Source organism: Lissotriton vulgaris, chromosome 4_1 (assembly GCF_964263255.1).
Source record: "Lissotriton vulgaris chromosome 4_1, aLisVul1.2, whole genome shotgun sequence".
NCBI lineage: Eukaryota > Metazoa > Chordata > Amphibia > Caudata > Salamandridae > Lissotriton > Lissotriton vulgaris.
In genome coordinates, this window is record NC_141691.1 from 96,367,230 (window position 1) to 96,388,087 (window position 20,858).

Below are 20,858 nucleotides of genomic sequence, written 5' to 3' on the forward strand. Positions count from 1 at the left end.
CACCAACGATGTCACACCCTCGCAAGACCTGTGCGACTTGCTGGCCACCTTCTTCCACCGCAAGATCGCAGACATCCACGGCAGCTTCAACGCCACCACCGCCCCGACAACCACTGAGATCTCCGCCCCCACGACCACCATCCATGCCAACCACCTGCTCTCATGGACCAACATCAACGACGACAACACCATCAAGATCATGAATACCATCCACTCCGGATGTCCGTCAGAGCCATGCCCACACCACATCTTCAACAAAACCAGCACATCCATCGCACCCCATCACCGGAAAGTAATCAACACCTACTTCAAGACAGCAACCTTCCCGGAGAGCTGGAAGCACACCGAGGTCAACACCTTACTCAAGAAACCCAAGGCGTACCCCAAGGACCTCAAGAACTTCCAGCCCATCTCCCTGCTCACGTTCCCGGCAAAGGTAATTGAGAAGACTGTCAATGAACAACTGACCCGCTACGTCGAGGAGTACAACATCCTGGACCCTTTCCAGTCCAGGTTCCACAGCATCCACAACACAGAGACTGCCCTCATCGCCGCAACTGATGACATCAAGTCCCTGCTGGACAATGGAGAAACGGCAGCCCTAATCCTCCTGGACGTGTCAGCCACCTTTGACACGGTCTGCCACTACACACTACGAACACGCCTCCACAACACCGAGATCCAAGAGAAGGCCCTGGACTGGACCACCTCCTTCCTCTCTAGCAGAACACAGAGCATCCGCCTTCCCCACATCTGCTCCGAAGCCACGAGATCATCTGCGGCGTACTCCAGGGCTCATCCCTCAGTTCAACTCTGTTTAACATCTATATGGCACCGCAGACCCACGTCGCCAGTCGGCACAACTTCAACATCATCTCCTATGCCGATGACACCCAGCTGATCCTCTCCCTCACCAAGGACTCCCGAACCGCCAAAACCAACCTTCACGAAGGAATGAAGGCCGTCACTAAATGGATGAGGAACAGCCGACTGAAGCTGAACTCGGACAAGACGAAGGTCCTCATCCTCAGATCCACCCCTTCAGCCTGGGATGACTCCTGGTGGCCGTCTGCACTGGGACCCGCTCCAACACCCACCGACCACGCACGCAACCTAGGGGTCATCCTCGACTCCACCCTTTCCATAACTAAACAGGTCAACGCCGCCTCCTCCTCCTCCTCCTCCTACTTCAACACCCTCGGCATGCTCCGCAGGATCCACAAGTGGATCCCCACTGAAACAAGAAGAACGGTCACCCAGGCCCTCGTCAGCAGCAGGTTGGACTACGGAGACGCCCTCTATGCAGGAGCCTAGGCCAAACTCCTGAGACGGCTCCAATGCATCCAGAACGCCTCTGCACGCCTGATCCTCGACATCCCTCGCCGCAGCCACATAACACCTCACCCACGCACACAAGGCACTCCACAACACCGGATCAACGTACCTCAACAGACGACTCAACTTCTACACCCCCACCCGCCAGCTCCGCTCCGCTCTGCCGAGCTCACCTTTGCCACAGTCCCCAGCTTCCGAAGAGCCACCTCCGGCAGCAGATCGTTCTCCTATCTCACAGCCAAGACCCTCCCCATCCACCTATGGCAGACCCAAGACCCGCTGACCTTCAGAAAACTCCTCAAGACCTGGCTTTTCGAGCAGTAGCAGCATTCCCAACCCCAGCGCCTTGAGAACCTCATGGGTGAGTAGTGAGCTTTACAAATTATATAATATGATTAATTGATTGATTGATTATCTATAGTTGTAGCTCGATCATAACATGCAGTTGAATAGTATTCACTACAATTCAAATGTGTTTTATTATCTTTCACCTTTTCTTGGGTGTAGGCATAACCCATGTAGCTAAGCATTCATTTTCCTTTTTGCGATGTAATAAAGCTGGCTCCTTCAGCCATTTCTAGGGTATATCTGTGAAGACATATACATATGTGTTGAGTAAATATGCTTTGGTTATATATAGATTTGTTTTATTAGTAATTTGATGAAAATACTCACACTATTGTTCTTTCTGTTTATTTGTAGTTTTTTGAGTTTCACATATTTCACATATTTTGGAGATTATTTTTAGTTTCTTTGTCTTAATCATTTATTAACAGTGAAAGTATACTGACTTTGTGTAGCAGATGAATTTTATTTGGTGGATGTTCTTTGGTAGATGCAGTTTGTTGAAGCTGTGATGAAAAATGCATAAATTAGTTCTGTTATATATTTTTAAGCTTGTAACAAAATTAGACAATGTTTTTTTTTATTTTCTAGGTTATGTTATGTTATGTTATGTTATGTTATGTTATGTTATGTTAGTCCAATTTGTATAGCGCAACAGCTGCCTAAGCAAAGAGGCACCCCGGCGCTTACTACAGACAAACTAAAAAACTAGAGCCTAGGCCACAGGGAAGAGATGAGTTTTTATTGCCTTCTTAAACGTCAGGTGATTCTCCAGGCTGTGGATGTTCAGGGGGAGAGAGTTCCAAAGCTTGCCCGCTAAACAGCAGAAAGAACATCCCCTAGCACGTAAGTGTTTTACCCACGGGACAAGAGCAAGGCATGACCCCATAGAGCGCAGATGGCACATAGGTGTATATTTGTACCAATACATTGGTTAGGATACACTGGGAAAAAAGCTTCAGGATTTTAAAGACCTGGCAAAGAGCTTTAAATTCTATGCGCTTGGCCATATTCAGCCAGTGTAGACGCAGGATTGCACCCGAGATGGGGCGTTTTCTCTGAAGTCCCAAAAGAGCTCTGGCTGCCGCATTCTGGACCCTTTTTAGGCACATAACCTCAGCTTTATTAGCTCCCAAGAAAAGCGAGTTTGGATAGTCAAGCCTAGACAGTGTGGCCACCTGGATAATCAGTTGTCTAGTGGCTGGGTAAAAATAGCCGAGAAGGGGTTTCAGTCCTCGTAGTAGACCAAAGCAAGTGCCTGCTAATTTCTTGGAATGGTCCTGAAAACTGAGGGTTGAATCCAAACATACCCCTAGATTTTTCACCGCTGCCCTGGGGGAAGGAGCGCTCCCAAGGGTGTTGGGTCACCAGCTCTCACTCCAGAGTTTGAGGGTTTTCCCCACCAACAACACCTCCGGTTTATTAGCATTAAGCTGGAGGCAGTTGGCGGTCATCCACTCAGCGACCACCGCCAGCCCGCTCCTAAAATTAGGGGCATCCTGTGTAGAATCGTCGGAGAGAACCACCACCAACTGCTTGTCGATGGCGTAAGAGACAATGGAGAGACCCCTGTCCCTAGCTATCAATGCCAGAGTTTGAACGTACAGGTTAAAGAGTATGGGGCTCAGGGCAGAGCCATGTGGCACACCATGGCCGACAGACTGAACACGGGAGAGAAAAGGCGGAGCAGACACCTTGAAAGTTCTTTCAGAAAGGAAAGATCTAAACCAATTCAAGGCAGAACCACCAATTCCGGCCTCCTCCAGACGGTTTAAGAGGATCTGGTGGGATACCCTGTCAAACACGGCACTAAGATCTAACAGGATTAGTGCTGCGGTGTTGCCCGCATCAAGAACTGTCCGCAGATGTTTAGTCACAGCATGAAGCGCTGTCGCCGTACTGTGCCCTAAGCAGAAACCGTTCTGCGTAGGATCCAGAATGCCATTTTTAAAAATGCTGTAAGGTACAGTTTGTTTTCTAATAGTTCATGTTTTTTATCATGTAGAATTAGATAAGGTACTTAATTACATTTGTATTTTATTTTATTTGCTGTTGTTAGGAAGTTTAGTTTTAATTTAAAAAGAATAGAACATTTAATTAATTTATGGAATAAAGTTAAGGATTTTGAGGCATTTATATTAATTAGAAAATGCTTTTTCTTACCTATGTTGTTGTATAAGCTGTTATAGTAGATTTTGTAGATCTTCTTTCTCTCTTTCCAGCAAAATAATGCTCTTCCTCCGTTAAACTGTAATTTTTTTTAAGTTAGATGGTCGTTTTTATAGTGGTTACTTCTAAACTTTTATTGGTTTGTGGTCTTTTAGTTTAAATTCATTGGTTGGGATACGTTTTTTGAATTAGGTAGCAGTTATTTAAATTAGATAATTATATGTGTTGTTTGTTAGATGTTTATAACATATTTTTTGTTGTAATTATTTAAAAATATTTATTAATAATTTTATTTTATAACTTAAATAATTGTTGTTTATGATATGTAGATGCGAATAAATATGTTAGTGAGTATATTTATTGGTTTTTTTGTGAATGTATATGTTTATTTGCGATTTTATAATTGTTTTATATTTGTTTTAAATATATATTATTTTATATATGTTGGAATTATTCAATTTTTTTAATATATTAAACTAATATATCATTGCAAGGAGTGTTTTTTTAATGTTGAATAGTATTATCAATATTATTTGTATAAGTTATAAATATATCTGTACGTCGATATTAGTGTTGTCGATATTTTTGTTGTGTTCCTTTTCAATTTAAAATTTTCGATGTTTTTGTTTTTGATGTTTGTAGTCTATATTTTTGTTAACAATATGTATTATTGAGATAATTAAATATCGATATTTGTGTAAAAACTTGTTTATGTATAGGATGGCGAGATTTTTGTATACAATATTTTCACCTTAATATTTTTGTACATCAGTGTTTTTGTGATCTATAATTTAACAGTGATCCAACTGTAGGGTATACTGGGTAAGAAAAAGTATTGGGAGTCATGCAAACAAGACCACACCGGAGTTCCTAAAGTCAAATGTTGTACTTTTTCATAAACAAGTTACAGAGATAATATATGATCTTTAGCAGAAATGTGTCTGTACATAAAAAACTGGAGACCACAATACAGGAGAAGTGTCGCAGGGAGTCAAATCACTGTACAGTGCAAAAAGGAGACATTAAAAGTAATGCTTAGATTGGAAATGATGAGATTAGGATACCAATTACATTTGACCAGGAGTATATATTGTAAAATATGAACATAACAAAGGAAGTGGAGAAGTTCACTTTCTAGTAATAATCGATCATATTAACAAAGGTGGTATTATGCTGTCAATTAAATTACTATATTCATTTTTGTACAAGAGTAGTGAATTTCAGATGACACTTATTAGAACAAAATATAAATAGGGATGCAATAAATCAACAAAGTAATAGGATGAATAACTTTTACACGCATGACTTTGACAACCCAAATACACTTGTTTTATGATCCCCTGCCTGTTTCCAGAACTGATTGACGGCAAACACCACTGCCCATTTGGAGGTGGCCAATAGAAAAGCCATGAGTTCCATTTTATTGTTTTATAACCATCTTTTTTATTGATTTTAAAAACAAAATATATGACCCTGTGCATATTGTATAGCCATAAATGGTAGGACTGGTTGATCAAGATGTGCAATCTGTGATGGAAGATATCAGGTATGTGTATAAGGAAAGTACTGTTCCAACAAGACATATTTCCATAGGTAGCAAAGTAATAGGCCCTATTTATTTCAGTGCTTGGCAGACAATCTTTTACTAGTTAAGTCACCTCCTCAATCTTAGAGCAGTGATCTATACCTCTCAGCCAATCTGTGAAAGGTGTGCCTTGTTGAATCACTATTCACGCCAGGCTGCAAATCTTCCAAAACTTCACCCTGAACAGAATCCTTGTCTACCAACCACCTTGACCACAAGCCATCTTTACCAACCTCATTACCAATTTCATCACACCACTCACCAGCGACTCCAGAGCTTATTTTGTCCTTGCTGACCTTAACTTTCACCTAAAGGACCGAAACGATCCCTGCGCCACAGCACTTTTCAGAAGCAGGTGATTCATGGATGTGATGGCGTTTTCTGCTGATGTTGTGCATTTGATGGATTCCTTGTTGATGATAGTCAGCCCTGCAGGGTGAAAGGGCATTTTAAAACACAGTTGTGTCTGCCTTTGAGGTGTGGAGGGGGCTTAAGATGGTAAAGTTTTTGGGATGGGGTGCTTTAAGTACCTGGTATTACCTCTGATCCCTCTCCGTGTTATTCACCATAGAACGTAACTTGCTGAAGCACACACCAAGGGTCCATCACGGGTGAGCAGAGCTGCTTTTCTGCACATGCATTTCTGGCGGTATGGTTCCAGAGAGTATGCAAGTGCTGCATTCAAACCTCGTTTATATGGTCCGGGATGCCCGCCACCCCTTCCACCACCAATCCCAATGGTAGGACAGACACAGTTTGAACTTTTGGAAGGCGGGGGGGCCTCACGACCCCCCAAGGCCGTATTTATTAAAATATGAAACAAAATTTAAAACTTTAAATTAAAACGTTTCATGTATCATGTACAAAATTCAACTTTCATTACATTACATTTGATGAAGACAGTTATCCAGGCTAACCTTAACAAATCTCTAATACAAAGATTTTCCTAACCGAGTCTAACATCATGACATAATGCATTTCAGGAATTTTGTACATCCTATCGTTAGGGGCCAACGGCAAGGTCTTAACCGGTGTCAGATCCCTATCACCAATTTCCGCCCTCACGTGTGAGTGGCGCATGCACAGAGGACTTTACTCTCGTAGCCAACTGTAACTTCCCTTGTTGTGGGGGCCCACTTTCACTCGACGCCATCTTAAGGTCGTCCGAGTTCCCTTGCGGGGTATCCGTAAGAAGGACAGCATGGACTCCCCCCCTTTCCCAGCACTCTCTTCCGCCGGAGCGGATATCCGGCCCCCGGGAAATTCGTGGGAGGGGCATATAGCTGTCTCCCCCTGGGAGGGGCCTATGGCCATCTCCCCCTGGGCGATCCCATCCGTAATGGGTGCCGCCCCCCCGTGGGAAGGGCCAATGGTCGCTTCCCCCCAGGCGCTCCCATCCATAATGGGTGGCGCCCCCCCTAGGGACCTTGAAATCACTGCTCACCGATCATGACCTTACCACCCGACCGAAGACTAAATAAATACAACAGTTAGTTACCTACTAGGGGAGAAAAACCTCCGCTTAATCTTAAATTACAGCTACGTATAATGGACTATAACATTGCTACAAAGGAGAAAAGGTCTATAGCAGAGAGCGTTTTTTATTGCATACATTCCATTACATTTCTACAAAGGAAAAAAGGCCTATGGACAAGTATTCAGTTGCATGCATACTCTTGACATCGATTTAAGATGAGAGAAACAATTCCAAAAAGTCGTTTATTCATTACTATCAAATTGCGACTCAGAACTTTGTTTATTCGCAAACTTCTGCAACAGGGGCTGGTGGGTGGGTCAAACAATGCAGCTTGTTCCCTTGAGGGCTCACGAGCGACGAGGGGTGCAGCCTTCAGAGCGCAGGAACAAGAGGACGCTTGCCTGGATTCCCGCGCCTTTTATCTTGCAGCGGGAAGGCGCGGCAGCGTCCCCATCCCGCCCAGAGGTGCACGGACTTCCGAGCGGGTGTTAGGACAACCCTTTTAGGCGGCGGGGGCGTGCTCCAACCACGCCGCTATGGGCATACCGGCCGGGACACGCCCCCTGCCCGCAAAGGTTTCCCGGGGGATCGGGGCACCCAGCCATATGTTCGGGGTGACCGAGTGGTCTCCCCTTTCCATATGGTCCGGGATGCCCGCCATCCCTTCCACCACCAATCCCAATGGTAGGAGACAGACACAGTTTGAACTTTTGGAAGGCAGGGGGGCCTCACGACCCCCCGGCCATATTTATTAAAATATGAAACAAAATTTAAAACTTTAAATTAAAACGTTTCATGTATCATGTAAAAAATTCAACTTTCATTACATTACATTTGATGAAGACAGGTATACAGGCTAACCTTAACAAAGCTCTAATACAAAGATTTTCCTAACCGAGTCTAACATCATGACATAATGCATTTCAGGAATTTTGTACATCCTATCGTTAGGGTCCAACAGCAAGGTCTTAACGGTGTCAGATCCCTATCACCAATTTCCGCCCTCACGTGTGAGTGGCGCATGCGCAGAGGACTTTACCCTCGTAGCCAACTGTAACTTCCCTTGTCGTGGAGGCCCCCTTTCACTCGACGCCATCTTAAGGTCGTCCGAGTTCCCGTGCGGGGTATCCGTAAGAAGGACAGCGTGGACTCCCCCCCTTTCCCCGCACTCTCTTCCGCCGGAGTGGATATCCGGCCCCCGGAAAATTCGTGGAAGGGGCATATAGCCGTCTCCCCCTGGGAGGGGCCTATGGCCGTCTCCCCCTGGGCGATCCCATTCGTAATGGGTGCCGACCCCCGTGGGAGGGGCCAATGGCCGCCTCCCCCCGGGCGCTCCCATCCATAATGGGTGGCGCCCCCCTAGGGACCTTGAAATCACTGCTCACCGATCATGACCTTACCGCCACAGGCCAGATAGTTGACCGACTATCTGGCCCCCCCCCACACCTCCTATAGGTCATGTCTCCTCAATCCCACTAGCCAAGCTATCATGTCTCCTATCCATAAGTCATTCCCCACCCTGGACAGGTGTACTCCATCATCTGAATAGCAGTGATCCCCCCAGATGCACCCATGAGATATGCTTTGAAGATGAGCAGAGTGAAACAATTTCTCCATTTTATTGTTGACCCTCTTTACCGAATGGTTCAACGCTGTTGTGGACAATCCACCCCGCCATACCCTCCTCGGAATCATGTGAGACCAAACTATTGTACATCCCGGGAGCGTCTTTGCTAACCAACTAACTGCAGAAAGTATGTGCTCGATTAAAGCCCGTCTGCCCAACCTTACCAAGTCATTGCCCCCAATGTGTACTATGACTACAGATGGTGGTGACCTGTGCCGCCCTAACAATTCTTCCACAAAACTATGCAGTCGGTCAATACACAGGCCGCCCTTCCCATGGAAGGACACCCTGAAACCATATTCCTCAGATGTGTGGATCGCATCACCTGTCTTGAATATGTCCGCAGCACGCCTCACGTATTAGTGGCCCACGACCCAGACCACTCGTCTTCCATTCCTTGTTCCTGAAGTGGTGGTTAGCTGATACTGGGCCGGTCCCAATTTCCGCCCTGCGTCACAGGCTCATGAAACTGTAATCCAAACAAAAGACAACAAGCGTGAGTGCACTTCTTCAGCAACTTACAACATGTGCAGCCGCACGTACCGTTTGAAACGACTCGAAGACCAGCGGCCTAATTGTTTAACATTGTCTGCCTGCAGACCCCGAGACGTTGCATCTGTAGCGGCCCCTATCCTGAATGAATGGGTCCCAAAATATATCGGGTTCAAGCCCGCAGCTGCAATCGTGATTGCCAGCACCCTCTGGAACTGAAACTTTGTTAACGGGGTGCCGTCAGCATGTCGCAGCAAGGCCCCCCCCCCGCCCCACGTTGTCAACCTATGTTTTAGGTAGGCCTCAACATGCCTCACTGGACAACAGGGACTACCTGGAGCGCGCTGGTCCGTCTTTGACCTGGCTATCGTGATCAGCAGGGAATCCCCCCTCACTTGCGTGTGATCCCTGCGCAGACCCCCCTCCGTATCTCTTTTGTTGGCAGCCACTAGTTCGCTTACCCGCAGGGCCCCATAGAACGCCAACGCAAATGCTGCCCGGAATAGTACGACCTCGCTAGGTGAGGAGCATGTCTCCTCCAGTTTAGCCAACAAGGAGGTCAATCTGTCAAATCCTATTGGGTGTCTGGTATCCTTTTTGCGCCCCTCTAGGCGCCACCAGCCGCGCAGCGCCTTTCTGACTACAAAGGAGTCCGTTGGGGCCCTGATCCCATGGAGCTGAGCCATAAATGATATGGCGCCCTTATACCGACTGGCGGTTGCCGCCGACCGGCCTTTCTCATGAAGTGCCACTAACAAATTGGGTAAAGGACCCCTCCTGACCCCATCTATGCTCCCATGCAGGGCCCAAAAAGGCGTAGTACGAGCGGAACGCCCCTTCATAAGCTTTCCTTGTCCTGGGCACTAAACTGGCTGCCACGAGGTTTTGTAGTCCGGGGTTCCGATTTGCCATAAGGCTTCGGGAAATGGCGCTGCCACTAGCTCCGCTGAGGGTAAACAATCCCTGAAAGCCTGCATTTTGAAACGAGAGAGCGCATCAGCTGCATTATTCAGCACTCCCGGCACATGTTTTGCCCTGAATTGTACATTTAGTCTCAAGCATTTCAACACAATTTCTTTCAACAATCGCAATATCCACTTGCAGCGTGCTGCCTGCTGGTTAATGCACTCAACCACAGTCATGTTATCGGACCAAAATACCACTGAGCGGTCTCGGAACTCTTCTGGCCAAGCCGACAGTGCTACCCAGATGGGGAATAGCTCTAGAATGCCAATGTTGCTCATCAAACCACTTGTTTCCCACCATGCTGGCCATTTCTGGGCCGACCAACGGATACCAAGGATCGCGCCAAACCCCACACTGCCCGCAGAGTCAGTCCATAAACCTAGTTCTGGAGACGAGGCCGGGGCTTTGCTCCAGACTTCTCGGCCGTTGAAATCCGCCAGGAATGCCAGCCAAATGAGCATGTCCCGGCGAACCTCTGCCGACAGTCTCGTGCGATGGTGCCCTTCCTTGAGGCCAACCATGGCCTGGGCAATGGATCATGAGAAAGGGTGAGCCATCGGCATAACCCTCAATGCAAAGTTAAGCTGACCCACTGTTTGCTGTAATTGGTGCAGTGTCACTTTTTCGTTCCGAAGACATTGCAACAAGGAGGCCCTGAATTTGGCGATCTTCTCCGCCGGCAAGCGGAAGCAACCCTCCACAGAGTCTAGTTCTATACCCAGAAACTCCAGGGAGGTAGTTGGCCCCACCGTCTTACCTGGCTCCAACGGTACCCCGAAACCCCGCATGAGGACGCAGAAATCCTGCAATGCCCGTGCACAGTCCAGAGAGCCCGCTGGGCCGAGAAACAGGAAATCATCGAGATAATGCATCACATGTTGGTGCCCTGAGGCCTTCGAGAATACCCACTCTAAGAATGAGCTAAACATTTCAAAATAGGCACATGAAATTTAACAACCCATCGGCATGCACATATCCATGTAGTACTTCCCCTGAAATGTAAAACCCAACAAGTGCTGATCCTGGGGATGCACCGGAAGCAACCTAAATGCGGATTCAATATCCGATTTTGCTAACAATGCACCGGGGCCTAGGCGATTCAACATTACCACTGCATCATCGAATGATGCATACCTCACACTGCAAATGTCTGCATCGATCACCTCATTAACGGAAGCCCCCCTTGGTGCAGATAAATTATGAATGAGCCTGAATTCTCCCGGCTCCTTCTTGGGAACTACCCCTAATGGGGAACACACAAAATTGGCCGTTGGTGGTTCACCGAACGGTCCTGCAACCCGCCCCAAACGAACCTCTTTTGCGATTTTTGTGGCGGCCACTGCCGGGTTGTGCTGAACCGATAGTTGGTTTTTGCATGAGGGGGTCCCCCGAAAATTACCCGCCGGGATCCTGAAGCCATACGAGAAGCCATCTCGCAGGATCCCAGCGGACACGTGATCAGGGTATTTGTTCAGCCAGGGAGTCAAAGCCAGAATATCCACGGGCGATTGCTTGGACCTCCGAGGCACCGTGTCAATCCTGCTTGGTACCCCCTTTTCCTCCAGTATTATTGCCTCTGGATCTGCAGCTCGTCTCGGGGTGGGAGGTATCACCACAACCTGCGCAGGCATGCCTGAACCTGCACGTTCCCTGCGGCCTGTTACACGTTCCTTTGTTAAAACGCCAACACACCCCTCGCTTATTCCCTTTCCCGCCCGATCTAGACGGAGTATCTCCCCCGTAGGTTGGTCAAAAGGGCTGTGGATGTTTCTGCTGAAAGACCCTGGAGCCTTTTGCACTAGACCCTTATCCACCCGCCGCGCCCGGCAGGAACTGCGCATGCAAAGATACAGTGTCTAAACAATCCCAAGTCAGCATTTCATTAAGCTCTTTTGCTTTTCTAAATGCCACATCATACCCTTTCCATTCTTCTCCTCCATATTTCTCATGGAAGCCCGTGATCCTGCTCTGGTAGCAAGCAAGCTCTCCCAACAGTTCTGGTGTTCGCTCATCCACAATCGCTACAAAAACAGAGAAAGCCCTGATCCAGTTCATCATGGACTCTTCCACCCTGAATTCAGCCATCTTTGCCCTCCATACACTGGTGTGCCATAAATCCTTCTGAGTTTTGGCAAATTCCAACTCACGATTGTCTGTCAACAATGAAAACATATTTATATATTTATTTGCCCACACCATCTCCTTCGTTGCCATTGGAACATGTTGCGCCAAGCATTCCCGCCTTGATGGTACAGCGCCCTCCCCCATTATTGGGAGCGATCTCTTACCGGCTTCTGATGTACCTCCAGTCGAGTCCGTCCACTTATTCCGATTTTCGACCGCGGCCGGGTTCGCCACCTGCAGAGAGATAGAAGGCACATTCGTTGCCCCAGCCCCCCTTGTCTGCCTGAGCTGCTCACTAATCTGCCTAGCTTCCTCGGCTGGATCTTCCACAGCCGCGGTTCCCCCCGCTCCCTTCTTTAACCAAGGTAACACAGCCGCCAACTGAATCGCTAGTTCGGGAGGCATTTGGTCGTTATCCAGCGGTGTGATAAACACAGGGATTGGCAATCCCCCATCCGGTGTGGGTACCGGGCTGGACGCTGGTGCTACTGGGACTACCGGGAACTCCATCGGGACTGGGGCCTCGCTAGGACCCGCTTTCCCCTTCTTCTTTTTCCCCTTATCCCCCCCTGGGGTAATGTTTGGCAAAGCAGGCCCCTCGATCCTCTTAGGTCGCCCTGAGGGCCCTGCTTGGGCCTCCACTTGTTTCCGGAGGGCCGTTAAGCCGCGACCCAGCTGGTCTACTTTACCGAACTTCCTGTGCATCGCCGACACTTGGTTCACCAGTGTGCGCAGCATTCGTTCCATCTCGGAGCTCTTTCCACTCTTCTTACCAGGCATATCTGTGTTCTGTTTTTTCCTCTGCCTGTTCTCCAGTAGTGACTCGTACTCCAGCTACGCCTTGACCACTGAAACAGAAAAACAACGATTACATGTTCAAACAATGCAGCTTGTTCCCTTGAGGGCTCACGAGCGACGAGGGGTGCAGCCTTCAGAGCGCAGGAACAAGAGGACACTTGCCTGGATTACCGCGCCTTTTATCTTGCAGCGGGAAGGCGGGGCAGCGTCCCCTTCCCGCCCAGAGGTGCACGGACGTCCGGGCGGGTGTTAGGACAACCCTTTTAGGCGGCGGGGGCGTGCTCCAACCACGCCGCTATGGGCATATCGGCCGGGACATGCCCCCTGCCCGCAAAGGTTTCCCGGGGGATCGGGGCACCCAGCCATATGTTCGGGGTGACCGAGTGGTCTCCCCTTTCCAAGAGGCCCTGCTGTATTTAGCCAAATAATTAAAAGACCTAGACCTACAACTGAAAAAGAACATCACTTTCTTGGAGAACTAAAATAGAAAGTATTCTCCCATTTTGATGTCAGATGTACTACATTAGTTGTGGTCCATTTAGGTAGATTAAGTGTCACACTCATATAATCACATTACAGTGTGCATAATCTTGTCTGCCTGATGATGCTAAAACTATCTTTTTATCTAATTTAAACATAGTGATTTTCTTGGGACTGATCTTTCACAGTGCTGGAGGCAAAACTATAAGTGGAGAATTTGTAACCAATAAAAACAGGGAGATCCCAGTTTTTTTCAAATGAGATGTATTAAATTGTTTTCCTTCCAGCATGTTGTATGCAGTATCAGTCCAACAGTAGATGTCAACACTGGGCGCACTTTTCCACCTTCCTTATACATGTAATGTGAGAATATCACAGTATCTGCATATTTTGTTCAGAGTCGTTTTTACATAAATCATTCCAAATTAAAAGCACACTCTTATTCTTTTATCTCAAAACTGCAGGAACATGTTCATGATTTCGAGGCAGGATAAGTGAACCTTAGCCAAATAAGCCTTGTCACTCAACATTGCTCGCAGGCTGTGCTTTGGAAAACCATGCGTTCAAATGTAACAAATAATGGGGCATATTACCAAGCAATAGCGATAATTATCGCTATTGCTTGGTTAGAGACAAAAATTTACTGCTAAGCTGCTGCGATTTTTATCGCAAATAAACCTTGGTATTACCAAGGTTATCGCAAATGCGATAAAAATCGGCCGCAATGCATGAATATTGCTGAATATTCTGCGATATTCATGCATTAACGAGCTAATGCTCTTAGCCATGTTATCCACCTCCCATTGGATAACATGGCTAGGAACTGCTCAGGGCAGGTGTTAGCTTTTGGAGATATTCGCGCTTAACGCGAATATCTCCAAAAGTTGGTAATAGGAGATAGCGATGTTAGCAACTGTTTCCAGTCGCTAACATCTTGGCACGCCCACTTTGCATGTCATTAGTGATAAATATCACTGACATGCAAAGTGGGGCCCAAGATGGTCGCTATCTCCTACTAGCTGTCACTAACCGGTGTTAGCGACAGCTAGGTAATAGGGAGATAATTTTATCTCCACTTTCTTGGCTTTTAAAGCCAAAAACGCAGAGATAAACCCCCTTGATAATATGCCCCAATATTGCATGTCCCGGAACTTAAAAAGATTTTACAAAAAAGCTTTGGGCTTGCTAGTGTCTCACATGATGTGGGTCACATGAGAACTTTGCTTTGATAACATGCCGGAAAAAGTCAATTCAATTTAAACTCCTTTTAGATTCAATCAAGGTTTATTGCTTAATCCACGCAGTGGCACTACATAATTGCCAGCACATGTGCATCCCTCGATGCATTCCTTTTTCTCAATGTCCCACTCTCTACTTAAGTGAGATTGGATGCGACAGTAGTCTGTTTGAGATTTAATGTCATCAAGTTCATTTATGATAAGGTATCTCATTAGTTTAAACCCATACTTTGAAGAGCCATCCAAAGTCGGAAAATTGTAGGTTCAAATCTCAGAAGGGCCTACTCTGCCTTTCATTCAATTAAGCTGAAGAACATCTGTGCTGTTAATAATGGATTCATTGATGTCACAATAACATGAATAGCATGGCTTGAATAGTCATTTAACGACATAATGTATTCTGGGAATTGTAGTTTTGGTTCTCTTCATTTGTTTTGATATGACGTATAGTGTGTTGATTGAAAATAAAATTGATACTTGCAAGCCCATGACATAACTGCCAAGTGGTTCAGTGTTTTCATGTTGTCTTAGGTCTACTATGGCCTTTTAGCTAATATTTCTTTACATTCAGGGCTGTTCGACTACCACGTCTAAAGTAGAATATTCTACAATGACCGATAGTCACCCTATTTCATTGAAATAACTGATTTTTTCCATTCCTTTATAAAGTGTCACTCATAGTGTTCCACAAAATGCATTACAATGTCACACAAAAGCACACTAAAATTTGGGAATGTCACACATGCTTGAACTGAAATGAAATCTTGGTAGATATGTGTAATACTTATGGAAGAGATCATGTCAGCATCAAACTTAAGGAATATGCCTGCCTACTCTTGCAGGAGTGACAAATGCAAAAACAACAGTTGATGGATAGAATGCAGAACAATGTCATACATTCACCCCAGTACAGTGATCTGGGGTGAATGTAAGTCTATCGTTTTTTTGCTCACCACACCACCCCAGTTCAGACATAGCCATATGCAAATCAGCCTTGACCCTGTGCCTCATGGGAACAGTCCAGCCCGAACTGCCAAGCCATGTCTTCCCTGGACCGGAATCAAGCATCCTAGGACCGGTTTCTGGCTATCAGCCATCTTCAGCAGGATAGCTTGACTCCAGTGGCATGGAGAGCACGGGACTCACGTCTGAGCATACCCGTCCACTCGGGGTTACAAATGCAAAAACAACATTTGATTGACAGAATGCAGAACAATGTCATACATACATCCCAGTAAAGCGATCTAGGCCTAAATCCATCGTTTTTTTGCTCACCACACCACCCCAGTTCAGACATGGCCATATGAAAATCAGCCTTGACCCTGTGCCTCGTGGGAACAGTCCAGCCCGAACTGCTAAGCAATGTCTTCCCTGGACCGGAATCAAGCATCCTAGGACTGGTTTCTGGCTATCAGCCGTCTTCAGCCAGGATAGCTTGACACAAGTGGCGTGGAGAGCACGGGACTCACGTCTGAGCATACCCGTCCACTCGGGGTGACAAATGCAAAAACAACAGTTGATGGACAGAATGCAGAACAATATCATACATTCACCCCAGTACAGCGATCTGGGCCTAAATCCATCGTTTTTTTGCTCACCACACCACCCCAGTTCAGACATGGCCATATGCAAATCAGCTTTGACCCGGTGCCTCAGGGGAACAGTCCAGCCCGAACTGCCAAGCCATGTCTTGCAGGAGAGCAGAAAATTCCTCATCTACAAATCCTCAAACATTTAGATGCCACATGCTTAGCATGCCAACGTAAATGCGACCAAGCGATAAATCCACTAGGGAATGATCAAGAACATATCCCAGGGAAGAATACAGAAATCGACAACCAAAGCTACACTGATGGTCGAAATGTAGAAATAGTGAATAAGGAACAAATACTGGTGAGAAAGCCAAACAAAAAGTAAATGATCTCTTGTCAGTGATCCTGACCAACTAAACATCAACATTATCCCAGAGAAGCAGAGAGACTAGATAGGAATGACAGGAACGATAAGTATCAAGGCTATCATCTGTGGTCACGTTCAATCAATCAAGTCATAATTGTAGCATGCCGCTTGTCACCCCGGGAGGTATCCAGGTGCTTCCTTCTGGTCTCATTCGAACAACCAGGTCTTGAGTCCCTTCCTGAAAGCAGTCAGTGATGGTGCAGTGCAGGGGTGGAGAGGTATGTTGTTCCAGGGTATGGAGGCGAGGTGTGAGAAGGCTCTTCCTCTGGTGAGGCTTTTTCATATGTGTGGTATGTCTGTGTGGTGTGCTGAGCGGAGGTTTCTGTTTGGTTGGTGGAAGTGCAGGTGGTCCCCAGCCCCTCACCCCACAGGCACTTCTACTGCGTATGATGTCTCTCAAACCCAATCCTCCAATTACACCCGCTCGCTAGCAACCCTTCCTCATCCGGACACCTCAACAGCATGCCCAGTCTCCCAAACCCCTTTCCCTCTCTAATGACTTCTTTTCACCCACCACTAGGGATAGCCCCACCTCACTTCCTACTTCCAGCACCCTCTTCATGATATTCCTATTATGTGACTGCCTGTACCAATTTCTCCGTCTCCAAACTGCTTCCCCCCCCTTAGCCAGGATGTTATTTCCCCTCTCTTCCCTTAAGACCCTTTACTATTTCAGAACACCGATTATGACTCTATGCACTCGCTTTCTGACTACATGGACCTCCCTTCGTCCACCAACCTGAGAACGCCTCTCCACCCCCACCCCCCCCTCAGCCTCCCAAACCACATCTCAGATCCTACTCTTCTCCATACCACCTTCTCTCCCTCAGTCCCTATTACTCATTTAACACAGACTCTATCTAACATTGAAAGCTATCTCCTTACCTTGTTGTTTGAACTCTCCCAGCTAAGGAAAGATCTTACCTTGTCGTCCAAACTCTCTCAACTCAGGAAAGATTTGAGCTCTCTCTCCTCTGAAATCCTCCTGAATCGCGCGATCTCCCCAAGCCCTGCCTCAAAAACACCTCTAACCTTCAACAGTGGAGAACCTTCCAGCTGTAACTGTTTCTACAGGCCTCCGTGCCTCTAGCCATCTCTCTTCTTCAGACCTCCTCGACCTTTTTAACTCTTAACTCCTAACTACTCTATTGAACTTCCCACCGCTCACTCTACCATTCCTGTGATCCTGGGGACGAGCAGAATCCCTTCCTCCCCAATCTCCCCTAGACCCCCACCACAACTTACTGCTATCCAATCATGCCCTCCCCCCATAAACAAGCCGAAACCCCTCAGATGCATGCTGGTTAACTGCCGCTCAGCTGTCCAGCATGCGACTGAAATAGCTGAAACCATCCTCAGGGAAGACATTGACATTGCTTCCTTACGGAAACTTGGCTTAATGTCCACTCTACATCTATCCTTGACCTACTTTCCACTCCGGTTATTCCATACTCAGAAAAGATAGACTAGTTAGAATAGGAGGTGGTCTAGCCATCATCTTTAAAAATGAACTTCAATTCTCGCTTGTTACGAACTCTGACCCTACCACCATTGAATACCTCGGAGCAGAACTTAAAATTCAGGGCCCCCCACCTATTCGCCTACATAATATCTCCCATCATCCTGGCGAATCCCTTCCCTTCGCAGAGGAATATTCCGACCTCCTCACCTAATCCTCACTTTCCAACTCTAAAAATCTCTTCCTTGGAGACTTCAACCTCCACTGGAATGATATCAAAGACCCTGCAGTTAATCTCCTCACGAATCTTCTGCAGATTAGTTACCTTAAACAAATTTGTCACTCTCCAACTCAGACCAAAGGGGCCACTCTTGATGCCATCATCACTAATAATGATTTGGCATCCCTTTCCAACATCATCCCCATCGACTGGTCCGATCATCACCTCATCCAATTCACAATCACCACTATGACCCCCCTCCCCCCCCCCCCACCAATAGCATCCATCACAAGAAATTGGCCAGAAACCTTCATCTTATCCCCCCGCAAACTAGAAATGAAACTCAAAGCCCAATTCCTGCTTGCTTCCCTCTCCCAAAATGCTAACACCGTCACCGACCACTATAATAAATCAGTTACCGAGGTCTTAGACCAAGTGGCCCACTCCCAAGCTAAAAACCCAAAGAAACATTCCTTCCAAATCCTGGTTCAACTCTGATCTCAACAATGAAAGACACTCTTTTACACAGTCGGAAAGTCGGAAAGAACCTGGAGGCAACACCCATCCCCCTCCCATCTAGCCCTCCTTTGATCTGCTAGGTCCAACTACAAAAAACACATCATCCATAAAAGGGCCTCCTTCTTCCGCACACAGCTTGATAGGGTCAAAAATAGACCTAGAGAATTATTCAGCATTGTCAAAAACCAAACATCCCCTGCCCCCCAAAAGCTGACGGCCTCAAATGAGAAATGTGAAGAAATTTCTAATTTCTTCTCTGATAAAATCACCAAAATAGATCAATCCTTCCTCTTAAATCCCCTCTATCCCAACCCACTATTTTCTCATGACATTTCTCCTAAATCGCCATCCCCATCAAATCCTCCCCGGTCTCTTCCCATCTCTCGTCTGTTACCTTCCCACTTGAATCCAACCCTTTTCTACCCCATCAACAAAAAACAATGCCTTCTGGCATAATTTATGTCCTGTCACCGAACACAAAGTCTATAACATCATCACTAAGCTAAAACCATCCTCTCACACCAAAGACCCTCTGCCCTCCAACCTTGTCCAAGACCTAAAACATATCAATGAACAATTTCACCTCTGGGTGGAATAACCTAGGTGATCTATCAAAAGCCTGTCCTGGATGTGCAGCCCCCAATGAGTCTGTGGCGCATTTTCTCTTTGCCTGCCCAGCATATAGGGTGGCCAGGAAGATATGGCTAAAACCACTATGCAAGGGGCTGGGCCTTAGGGGTCACAAAATGGCTCTACGGGTTCTTTGTACTGACACGTCCTCTACCGCTATGGTGTGCGGGGTAGCCAAATACTTGGGTAGTGCATGACAGACACGTATAAGGAGGGCTAAGCCCACCCCCAATTTAGCCTAATCGCCAGATGGCCCTATGGTAGGATGTTTATCATGGTTTTTATCTAACTGTTTTTAGTGTATATTTTTACAGATTTTAGAATTTGGGTAGTATGTAATACTGTATGTACATAAGGATTGGTGGGTCCCTGTCTTTTATCTTTTAATGTACTGTATAAATTGTATACTTTTATGATGAAATTCTTTATCGAATAAAGTACTTCTACTACTACATATCAATGACCCATTCTGGACCACCATTATAATCTCCTCCCTGGCCACGGGGTGTGTTTCCGCCTCCCTCCAACTGGATCAAATCACAGCCATCCCCAAAAATCGCAACATAGATCCCAACGACCCAAATAACCTCCGACCTATCTCTAACGTCCCTCTTCTCTCCAAAGCCCTTGAAAGATGTGCCCCCTACTCCAACTGGATAATCACATCAACACTTTCAACCTCTTTGACTCACTGCAATCTGGCTTCAGAAAAGCATGCAGCACAGAATCTGTCATGCTCAATATTGTTGACACATACATCACTCACTCGACAACGGCGAGTCTTGCCAACTCATTCTACTTGACCTATCTGCTGCTTTTGATACAGTTAACCACACTGCCTTACTTAACACTCTTAAAGTCCGCTGTGGCTTCAATGGCCATGTCCTCAACTGGTTCACCTCCTTTCTCCAATACAGAACCCAACAAATCAAAATTGAGAACTGCCTTTCCAACACCACTCCAATCTCCCTTGGTATCCCCCAGGGATCCATTCACTCTTCTGCTCTCTTCAACCTCTTCATGGAACCCCTCACCCTCATTCATAAACAAGCAGGAATCAATTACCACCTCTATACTGACGACACTCAACTTTACTATCAGATTAAATCCCATTCTGATGTCCTACACCTCAATGACACCCTGACCAAGATCCAATCATGGTTCCACCACAATCATCTCAAACTCAACCATAAAAAACAAAATCATTCTCTTCTCCCCTAAAAACAACCTTCTCCCCATACAAGACTGGATATCCGACCTTAATGCTCTCAACTGCTCTCTCACCACTTCCAACTCAGTTAAATCTCTAGGCATCATCATTGATAATAGCCTTGCCCTGCCTCCCACATAAAAACCTCAGCCAAAGGAGCACTCTTCACTCTCTGTCATCTCAAGAAAATTAAACCCTTCATCCCGGCTAATGACTTCAAATCTG